The following is an 11,241-nucleotide window of genomic DNA, read 5'->3' on the forward strand; positions in this document are numbered from 1 at the left end:
CGATATTTTTTGCTCAAACGCCTTTATACGTCCTTAAAGTGCTATATTTGATGATTAAAAAATGAATTTCTAATTTAAATACACGAAATTTGGAGTTTTTTTTTTTTGAAAATATGGTCATTTTAAGCCATTTTTGACTTGAATTTCATGAAAAAGCTTCAAATTGCGATATTTCTTTGCTCAAACGCCTTTATACGTCCTCAAAGTGCTATATTTGATGATTAAAAGATGAATTTCTAATTAAATACACATGATCATGAAATATGGCACTATATTGTTGATGTTTGAACGACGTATAAAGGCGTTATAACAATGAAATAACGCCTTTTGATTTTTTTTCAGTCAATTAGAGTCAAAAAGAGTTCAAATTTTTTTTGTAATTAATCCACATTTCGAGAATTTAATTGGAAATTCGTTTTTTAATTATGAAATATAGCACTTTGAGGATGCATGAAAGCGTTGAGCAAAGAAATAAAACAATTTGAAGCTTTTCTCTAGAAATTGGAGTCAAAAAACTTAAATTTTCTTAAAAAATTCTAATTTCGTTTTTTGAATTGTAAATTTGTCGATTAATCATTAATATAATCACTTTTGTGATTATATAAGTGCTTTTGAGCAATAAAATAACCTTATTTTTACTTTACAGGGTGTCCACGATAAATTGGAACTACTTTAAACTTCATACAGATCCATAATGTGGATATTTGGGGTTAAATCATACTCATATAAAAGGTTGTGTGAACAATACACTATAACTTCCACCACTACTTCAACTCACCCGGCCTCAATCCGTGTGATTATTACTGGTAGGGAAGTTGGAGAGGGAGATGTGTAAGGTCAGCCACAAGAGCATCGCGGAAAGGGCTCCATTACGAGGGAGTGGAATGCTGTCGATTCCGCGGAAGTCATCAGGGCATACAAATTATTTAGGGGCAGGATGGAGAAGATGGTGGCTGCTGAGGGAGGACATATTGAATAAATTTATTGTTAATATCATGTCTAACTTTTTACAAATACACTCCAAATTCCATTTTTATCAAGCAGGTTGAATTTTAAGATAGTTCCAATTTATCGTGGACACCCTCTATTCAAGAAATTAGAGTCCAAGACGGCTTAAAATGACTATATTTTTTCTAAAAAGTTAAAATTTCGTGTATTTATTGAAAAAGTCGTCTTGTAATCATGAAATATAGCTCTTTGAGGACGTATAAAGGCGTTTGATCAAAGAAATAACGCAATTGGGTTTTTTTTTAAGAAATGAGATGTAAAAAGGGCTTAAAATGACAATATTTTTTGCAAAAAATAACTATTTCGTGTTTTTAAGTGGAAATTTGTTTTTAATCATTAAATAATGCACTTTTTACATGGAAATTTGTTTTTTAATTATTAATTATAGCACTTTATGGACGTATAAAGGCGTTTTAGTAAAAAAATAATGCAATTTGAAGCTTCATTTTAAGAAGTTAGACTGAAAAAGGTCTTAAAATGATCATATATATTTGTAAAAAAAATCAAAATTCCGTTTTTATACTTAGATGTTCGGCTTTGAATAATGAAATATAAAACAACTTATTACTTTGACTATTTATCAAAAAAGAATACATTATGAAATATGAAGTTAGAAGAGGTAATTGACAACTGACAACAAAATACATAGGATAGCGAGGAAACGCCGTTCTGAGTGTCCACTTTTTGACTATGGAGTTTGTTTTAGTTTTATTTTATGTTTTTGCGTTCTGAGAAGAAAAGAAAAGAAGAGGAATAGAAGTATGTATTAATTTTTGTTTAATATTTTATATGTATGTAGTGCAAAGAAGTCTATTTGTTGTAAAATTCTAAAATTAATTATTAAATATTTTATATTTCATACATATTGTAAATGTAAATTAATTTGAATTAATATAATATTTTTTACATATTTTAATTATTAATTAATTAGAATCAATTGAAATTAGTTTATTATATTAATTATTATGATATTGTTATATTATATTGACATTGTTCATATTTTAAGTTTTAGCATTATATAAATTAATAAAGTATGTTTTATTTGAATTTTAATTATCATTGTAAATTAGGATAAAAAATGTGATTGTATATCTTTAAGGTTTATATGCGTATTTACATCTAGTTCCCACTGCAATATGCCCAAGCTATTACAAGGATTTGTTGAAAACCATGTTTCCAAAATCTATATAAATATTACAGATACCATACCTCATATTAAGATGTTAAAATAAAAATAATTGAAAATATAACAAACACAATGACTGATTCAATAAATTTAATTGTCACCTTCAACCATTAGAAACAATTATTTACCGAAAAAAATCCAATAATAAATTCAATTTTGAATGAAAGCAAAACTTTAAGCTATATGGAAGATTTTAAAGGAAATAATGGACTACTGTCAAATGTTTTTTACGATATCAACGATATAAATTTAAACAATATGCAAAACTATATTGGTTAAGGAGTGTTAATTCTAGTTCACCTATAAATTCTTAAACATTAAGAAATTACATTAATATAGTAAAGAGAAATTGCTGTATTATATTTAATACATATATATTATAAGATTTTGTTCCTTAAATAATAAAAATTATAATTATTATAAATGTATTATTAAAAATTTACATTTATATATATTTATATGATTATCCGTGACTTGTATTATGTATAAAAATTAGATCAATTCCTTGAACTAAAAAATAATTAATTAACATAACTTGAAGCACATACATTTAACTAAATATATTTACACTTATGTTAATAGTTATGTACAAAATATTATAATTAATTGGAATTATAAAAGTTACTATTGTTATGTTTAATAAAAATATAAAGAATACATTGGTATGATGCACAAATGTGGTAAGTGAAATTCATGAAATTTTGTCAGATGATCGATTGATAAAAGAGAAGGGTTAACAGAAAAATGGATTGGGATTACGTTTTCGAAAATATAAACAATTATTCGTGACTTGAATTAATATTATTTTTATTACATAAAAATCCCTTGTTCTCCTGAGGAGATAGTGTGGAGCGCCCTTACAACGTTTTTAACATATCTATTATTACTAAGTAGGTAGGTTACAAAAAATCAAAAAAAAACTTAATCAAGGACTTTAAATAGGTTTCTGCGATGTATATTGAGTGTATAATTTCGTTGACACCAAAATGGCTTCTATTTTTTTTTTTGATAAATACTGAGTTATTGTACTTTTTCGAAGTTGAAAATTGAATTTTCTTCTCATACCTCCTCAAAAAATGACGTCACTTGTTCTTTTGAATTTTAAACTTATATAGCTATATGCCACATCCTATGGCTAACCACATCTGTTTACGTATATTCAAATCGGGCTCTGCGTTTATTTTACTAACTACATTACAACGCAACCTTTCATTAAACCAAAAGGTTATATCTCAAATTATAAACAAAATATATTATTGCATTTAACATTAATATCAAAAAATACAGTGGGTAATAACAATTTTTAATTATAATTAAAAATATATAACATACAAACGCATATCTATTTAGTATAACATCACACTTTCGATTGAAGGTTTTTTATAAATGACGTCATGACATCTCTTCAATATTTCATATTTTGTTTTATCAGTCATTGTTAACACAATTTTGCAAGTCAAAAAATCATAATGTCTGTGTCAGTTGATCATTTTTTGTTAAATTTTGCGATTTGATAAACCTAAGTTCTAAAGTTTACCGGATCATACCTATATTTTATCGGAAATTTCCGGAAATTAACTTTTTTTAATGACGAATTTTAAAAAGTCGAATTTAAATGTATTCCATGTGTTTAAACTCGATTTTTTTTTTTCAAAAGAGTTGTAGCTTACAAAACAAATATCTAGCCATAGTTAAATTAGCTATTTATGTATATTAGCCATCTAAATTTGAGATTTAGAAAACATAATTTTGCAAATCCAATAATTTCTATGTCAGTCGATTGATTTCTTTTTAAATTTTGCTTCTTGATAGACAAAATCCTAATTATTGTATTGTATTAGAGCTATTAAAACAAACAAAAAATTACAGAGAATTGTAAATCTGTTCATAAAGAATAGTTAACTGAAAAAAAAAAAAACAATTAAAATTATTAGCGATAGAAAAAATGGATATGTTAATTTCTTTTAGAAAAAAAACAAGAAAAACCTTTTTATTGAGGGAGATGTACACAAGAAGTATTAATAAATAATGAAGAAAAAAGGAAGAAAGATAAAGGAAAATCTGCTAACTATTTTCCTTTTCTAATCTCAAAACAGTAATTTATTTGACCAACCATCACATCTTTACAGTAATAATAATTATTACTAACACGAGACCGAGGTAGATATTTTTTAATACATATAATCAGTTGTTGATCTAGATTTCAGCTGTTTAATGTACAAAAAAAAGCTACCCATGAGAACAGAGCTCCTACCCCAGAACAAACTACCCCCCCGTCGTTTATATTCTAAAGTAATATCAACGTCATAATTGTAATGGAAAGTTTCAAAATGCTCATATGAATTTTGTACAATTATCAGATTATAATTTTTTCTCAACATCACATGGTATTTTAAGCACTTATTTCATTTTTTTACATCTAATCCCCATGAAATTATTATTAGGACTGATGAGTTATTTAATAACGGAGTCGTTTTGGAACACAAAGAATATGCATATTTATCTATGATTTGGAGTCGCAAATTTTAAAATACCTACAGATTTAAAGCCGGGATCTCTAAATATTATAAATCCAACCTCAAGAAACTATTTGAATCACACTTTAGAAATTAAATTTAAATTTTCAGTCCTAATAATATTACACACCTAATAATCAATTATTCGTAATTAATAGTTAGTAATAATATTTTGTAATCTTGGCTCTAAATATAAACATTTGAGTTATGCAACTTTAAATCCATTGAACTAATTGTACAAATATACTAACTTAATGGAACGATCTTTGGAACTTATGGGTTAAAGATGTATGTAAAAATAATACTTACTAGAATACAAGGGTGTGATCATTACATTTTGAAAAGGACCTGGCGGATACTGCCGTTTACATGTATTACTTTATGGATTTATATGGGACGTCTATCCTCACACTTTATATTTTTCAACTAATTATTTCTCATTTCTTCTATTAAATTATTTTGATTCGACCTACAGAGGCCCAGTTATTCCTACTTAAAGATTTCAAAAATGGTGTTCCTGATTTAATATCCTTTTTGTAATATTGAACATAAATGAAGATGAGGAAAAAATTACAATTTATTTCTTTACTTTCATTTAATTTACGACAATTTTTGATAACGTAATTATACTATATTCACAAGTCGATGCAAAGATTTAATAATGAAGAGAGCGTTTCAGCCGCTAGACTACAATGAAAGTCTTATTTTTAAATCTTTATTTAAGGAACTATTATATTTATTTAATATCATTTGAGGTTCTTAGTCCATATAAAAGTATAGAAGATCTTTTGAATGTTGGTTACTTCGACTCACAACTTCATATACTAATAATAGAACAAGATTGTTTTCATCTCTTTTTTCACAATGACTTCACTTCAACTTCGCCTCTAGTGTTTAATAAATATAATTGTATTATTATTGAGGGGAATATCCGATATGAGTTAGGATCTATTGCAACAAATTGCTCTTTGGAGGATGAGGAGGACGGTGATTCCTTAATTCTAAGAATATAATAAGTGTTTATTGAAGCAGTCGAGAGGTTGTTTCTGCTTTCATAAATGATGATTTCCTTGTTGTCCTCAATTTTGGATCATTCGTTATATTAGATTTTTATTTTTGAGGGAAGGTTTTTTTTGGCACTTCTGTAGGATATAATTATAAATTACACATTACTGCCAACATTAAGGATGGAATGAAGTAAAAATACGGAGAGGAAAAAAATAAATCTCGCCATATATTGCTTAAAGGTGCATTCACTGAAGTGCATCCTCACAATTTATTACGCATTTATTCTTCCTTTTTATTATTATTATCCTTCAGTATATTTTTACTGCAATAGCTCCTATTTTTTGAGGGCCTTTTGAAAAAACCTCTCCTTTAAAAAAAAAAAAATATATAATCTCATAATTTTTTTCTTGTAATTCCAAATATTTCATAATAATTTCTTCTCCTCTAAGAAAAACAGAAGAAAATTAGATAAAAGAGAAGATACAGATCAAATTGGAACGGTTTGATGTTTGAATAGGCCTGATTTACTCACAAGTTCGAACCATATTGTTATAAGGCTATTACTAACGTTACGTCATAGAAAAACAATTGCATTACTGATTACTCCGATCAATGGAAGTTTAATTATGATTGTTTGCCGGGATTTAAAGGAAGCTTTTCGTCTCTCTTTGTTACATCCATCCAGCGAGCACTATATACATGGAGAGTTCACACTTTTTCTGGAAACACGTAGGTTGACATTAACAATCCTCTTTAATATTTCTACGTGGCTAAAAAAAACTCTTCGATTTTATCAGATTATGGCGATGAGTAGTGATTCGATTAATAATTCGACCAAACGACTTCATATTTGGGAATCTATCTCATGTATTCATGAGAAACGTTTGTTTGCCAAGAACAATCCCTCTATTCGTCTACTAGTCTCAGTTTTCCTATTTCTTCGGAAAGAGTTCTAAGGTGGGTTTTGAGTAACTCTCACTATCTTCACTTAGATGCTAATGTAAAAGAAGTGCAAACCTCGGAATAGGGTTCCTTAGTGACTAAGGAACGATTAATGAAGAAAGTGAAGATATTTTATCTTTATGGATTATTTTTCAAGTGAATGAGTGTAAAGTTCATTCATGAATTACTCCTTGACACGTTGGGACGAATGATTAACATAAGGAGAGTTCGAAAGAATATTTACTGGCAATGATAATTTTTTTATACTTCTTGGAATTTTGCATTAATTATTATCAAATGAAGCATTAAAATATTACTTACAAAAAATTGAATTATGACGTGTATGCCTAAATAATAGGCAATTTTAAAACATACTGGAATAATTTGCAATTATTTAATATATTAGGCTATTCTTATATTCTCACTTATAAGGAGCAAAATAAATATTCAATACTTTTCTATTTGGTTTCTCATATTAAGTTCTTTACATACAATTATTTAATGAAAAAGAGACTGTTATAAAGCAAGTATATTTTGCACTCAAGGAAACCCTTAACACTTTGGACCCATATTATAGTTATTGACTTGAAATGAGCTTTATTGAAAAGTGAGGATGTGATGAAAATATTAAAGGACTTGTAAATGACTTGAGGTTCGACGATAACTTGCAGTATAAGGACTTTTTCCCTACTTTGATTAATGTTGTGTTATAAGCTGCAGGAGTGGAAACGACACTCCGAAATCATTGTAAGCTATGGTTTAAAGATATATGTAGAAATGATTACTGATTAGACAATTCAAGCGTGGTCTCATTACATTTACATAAGGAATTTGAAGACGACATATCGGATAACAAATCCTACCATTTTATATGTCATGGACTAATAAAAAGAAGCAAACTAAAAAAATATATATGTAGTTCCATCAATATTTGTACCCGAAACACACTCCTTAATCTTGCTAAAGGTGAAATGGCATCATGTGAAGAAAGACGCAGTAAATTATTGAAACTATTCAATGAACAAATAGACGCGTTTCACTCCACCAATCAACTCAATAATTTGTGAGATATCCAATTAAAGTTGTATTTGGAGCAAAATCCTATTTTTTATCCTTATCTAAATCATAAGAAGCTTCCATTGCCAAAGCTTGTACAAGGAAGTCTATAGCTAACTATAGATTTCCTTGTATATTGTGAGGTCAAATAAAGTTAAGATTGTTGATACAATTCATAACGTCATAGCTTATTTGAATGGTAGAAAGACTAAAATGTGGAACAAAAAGTGATGATTACGAAAATTGAGGAATTTATTTCTTCTAATGTCTCGTAAGTCCAAGTGGGGTTGAGGAAGACTAATAAATACAATGGACCTTGTTTTTAAGTGCTATTTGCGTAGTAAAAATTGTATGTATAATATTGTAGCAAGTGAATGTGCATTTCATTCCTTTATTCAGGGTGAAATATTATTTTTAATGAACTAAATTATTGAATTGATTATTTAAACTGATTAATTTGTCCTTCAAAAATATCAACTTCAGTTTGTATTTGTAATAGATAATTATGTAGTAAATTTAATTCAAATAGCTAATTAATAGGAAATATTATTCTTCGATTGATCTTTTAATACTAATTTGATTAATTCAAAAAGTTAGTATATTTGCACAATTAGTCAAATGGAGTCGCATAATTCAAATGTCAAGATTAAAAATATTATTACAAACCATAAATTCAGAATAATTGATTATTGAATATCTGTATTTTTAATAAAAAAATTTATGATGATTTATTATTTTAGGGAGTGGAAATTTAATTTCCAGAGTTTTATTCGAACATTTTCTTAAAGTTTGATTTATAATATTTAGAGATGTTGGCTTAAAATCTGTAAGTATTTTAAAATTTATGCCTCCAAATCATAGATGCATATTTTTTGTGCTCTAAACCTACTCCGTGAGTGAATGACTCATCTGCTCTAATTATTACTTCAGATTACATGCAAAAAAATTGAATGGTTACTAAAAATACTATGTGAGGTTGAGAAAAAATTACAACTACGACAAATCTTATAATTCTACAAAATTCATAAGAGTTTACCAAATATAATTTATCATCAAAAATGATATGGATCTAAGTCAATATTTTGTAACTTTCTATATCAAATATCACGTTGATATTACTTGAGAAGATTGGGGATGATTCTATTTTACTTTTGTAATGTTGAAACACATATATTAATAATGAGATATAATTGACCTATTTATTTTGGATATGCATGACTCTATTTTACTGTATTTAAGAAGTTATCCAAAAATCCCTTCTAAGGCATTAATTATAACATCATGCACATACTCGTTCAATATAATCGATCCCTAAGTTCATTGTATAAATAACCTACTAAAACTCCAGGTTTACCATTTTTAATTTTTTTTGTGTCATGGGTTTAAGGAAATTAGTATAGAAATTACTCGAATTGTTTATTGTATCATTATGTTATGCCTATGGCGAAATAATCAGGCTAAGTTCTATTTTAATTGAAAAATGTTTATATTTGCGTATTAAAATTTTGATGATTTATAGTACTCATAACTACTTTCTTATTCGAACTTGAAAGTTTCATTGTTCAACAGCCATAACATTCATTTATTACTTTGGTCTTCTATCATTTACTAATTGTAATTCTCAATAATAATGATGGAGGGTAAAGGGTCGAGGGGGCAGGGACCCTGTTCCCGTAATTGACATTGCATTTCAAGTTACCTTGGCTATTTTATAATATTTATAAATAACTTTCAAAATAATATTTAGTTGAGTAAAGATATCACAAACTTGTATAAGCGTCCTAAAAATAGAGACTAAATAGTATAATAATGTATGTACTATGTTCATCCATTATTATCAGGTATGAAGTTCTTGTAAAATAAATATTCAAAAATGAATTTTATTGACATATTGAATATATTAATTATCAACAATTAGTTACAAATCAAAATTAACCCTAGCTTTCTAGTTTACGTACAAGTCGAGAAAATGACACTTCAACGTGATCGACGAGTTTCCATTCACGCACTCCAAGCAGTTGGGCGTCTCCAGGACCACCGTCTACACCTTTAACAACGTTGGAGAGGAAGAAGAGCTCAGTCAAAAAGTCAAACTGGAACCGGAGGAGTTAAATAAAATAGGCTAAGCCAATCCTCTCAAGTAAATGAGGGCCCATGTACGAGATCTCGAGGGTTCACACCAGACTCTTAACAGAGCTATAACAAAAAGTGTGGTGAAATGAATCTTTTGAACTCTTTTTATACACTTTTGGCCCCCCTACAGTACTGATGACAACCCCATCGAGTACAAATTTTGGGTGCATGTCTAGGGGAAGGGCTGCAGAGTCCGTTTCCAAACATCAAGGCCCTCAAATCCACTGTGAGACAGCACTAGGACGCTATAACAGAGGAATACATCTGCAGCGGCTGCTAGTCCTTCCACCGCCGACTGGAAGCCTTCATTGCCCCTAAGGACGGCTACATTAATTATTAAGAGAGCTCAGACACACATCTATTTATAGTATTAATTTTTTTGAAATTCTATTGTTAATTAATAAATAATATCTTATTGAAATTTAAAATCCAAAGTTTTCTGATTTTAATGCACCACTCGATATGTTGTGCACAAATTGTAACTATAAAATGAAATGGCTCAATTTAAAGGAATGATTAAGAGTATTTGGGATGAGGAAAGTGCAACAATTGAGTATTCCATAGAGGATTGATATAATAGTGGTCTAAATTATAAATATTTTATTTCAAATGAGTAAAATATAAGTATTCTATGGTTCATATGCCCTAAGTTATATTACTCAGCTATAATATCTGTGTCATTTTAATAAATCAAAGTGAAATGATAATGTCAATTATTAGTGGGGTATTTGAATGCTCAATGTTGTAATTAAATAGTTCATTTTTGTTAGAAAAAAGTTATAACAAGTATAAACAAATTGTACAAGTTGCAGCCAAAAAATGAGATGACTCATTTTAAATGAAGGACTTATAGTACTTGCAATGAGGAGAATGCAATAATTGGTCATTCCAATTAGTCACCTAAATAATTAACATTTGTGTTGCTGCAATATTGATAATACTAAATTCTCAATATGACCTGCCCAGCCCCTGTAATGTGTCACAGAATATTACTTATCAATGAGTTATTTATTAAAACTTAAAATATGCATCATACTACCATTCATTGTCTATTCAAATATTACATTATATTAATTAAGAATATGGTCTAAATTCTTCATTTCATTTTTGCGTTGCAACTTGTAACTATTGTTTCTTATACATACAAGTTACAACTCATCTCCGACTTTTAAAAAAAATATTGTTAGTTTTTTGAAGAGTTTTCTCTCAAAGTAATGTTATGTTTTTTTTAAACTAAAAATAAGACTCATTCGGATATAAATAATCACAATACAGAAAGTTGGATCATTTTCAGTAATATATTATATTAAATAATTGTATTTGCTTTCCGCTATATCTAATGACGCCACAACCCAATAGATACATATTAATAATATAATCTATTATAGCTTA

At 28.0% G+C, this 11,241-nt stretch overlaps 1 long non-coding RNA gene across 1 annotated transcript; it reads left to right on the forward strand.

Moving 5' to 3' along the window:
- Positions 1-5,901: 5,901 nt before the first annotated feature.
- LOC121130334 (uncharacterized) lies at positions 5,902-8,260 on the forward strand. Its single transcript, XR_005868692.2, has 2 exons — positions 5,902-6,447; positions 6,516-8,260. It is a non-coding gene; the product is annotated as an uncharacterized lncRNA (long non-coding RNA).
- The last annotated feature ends 2,981 nt before the right edge of the window (positions 8,261-11,241 follow it).

The sequence above is a fragment of the Lepeophtheirus salmonis genome, unplaced genomic scaffold, assembly GCF_016086655.4.
Source record: "Lepeophtheirus salmonis unplaced genomic scaffold, UVic_Lsal_1.4 unplaced_contig_121_pilon___fragment_2___debris, whole genome shotgun sequence".
Lineage (NCBI taxonomy): Eukaryota > Metazoa > Arthropoda > Copepoda > Siphonostomatoida > Caligidae > Lepeophtheirus > Lepeophtheirus salmonis.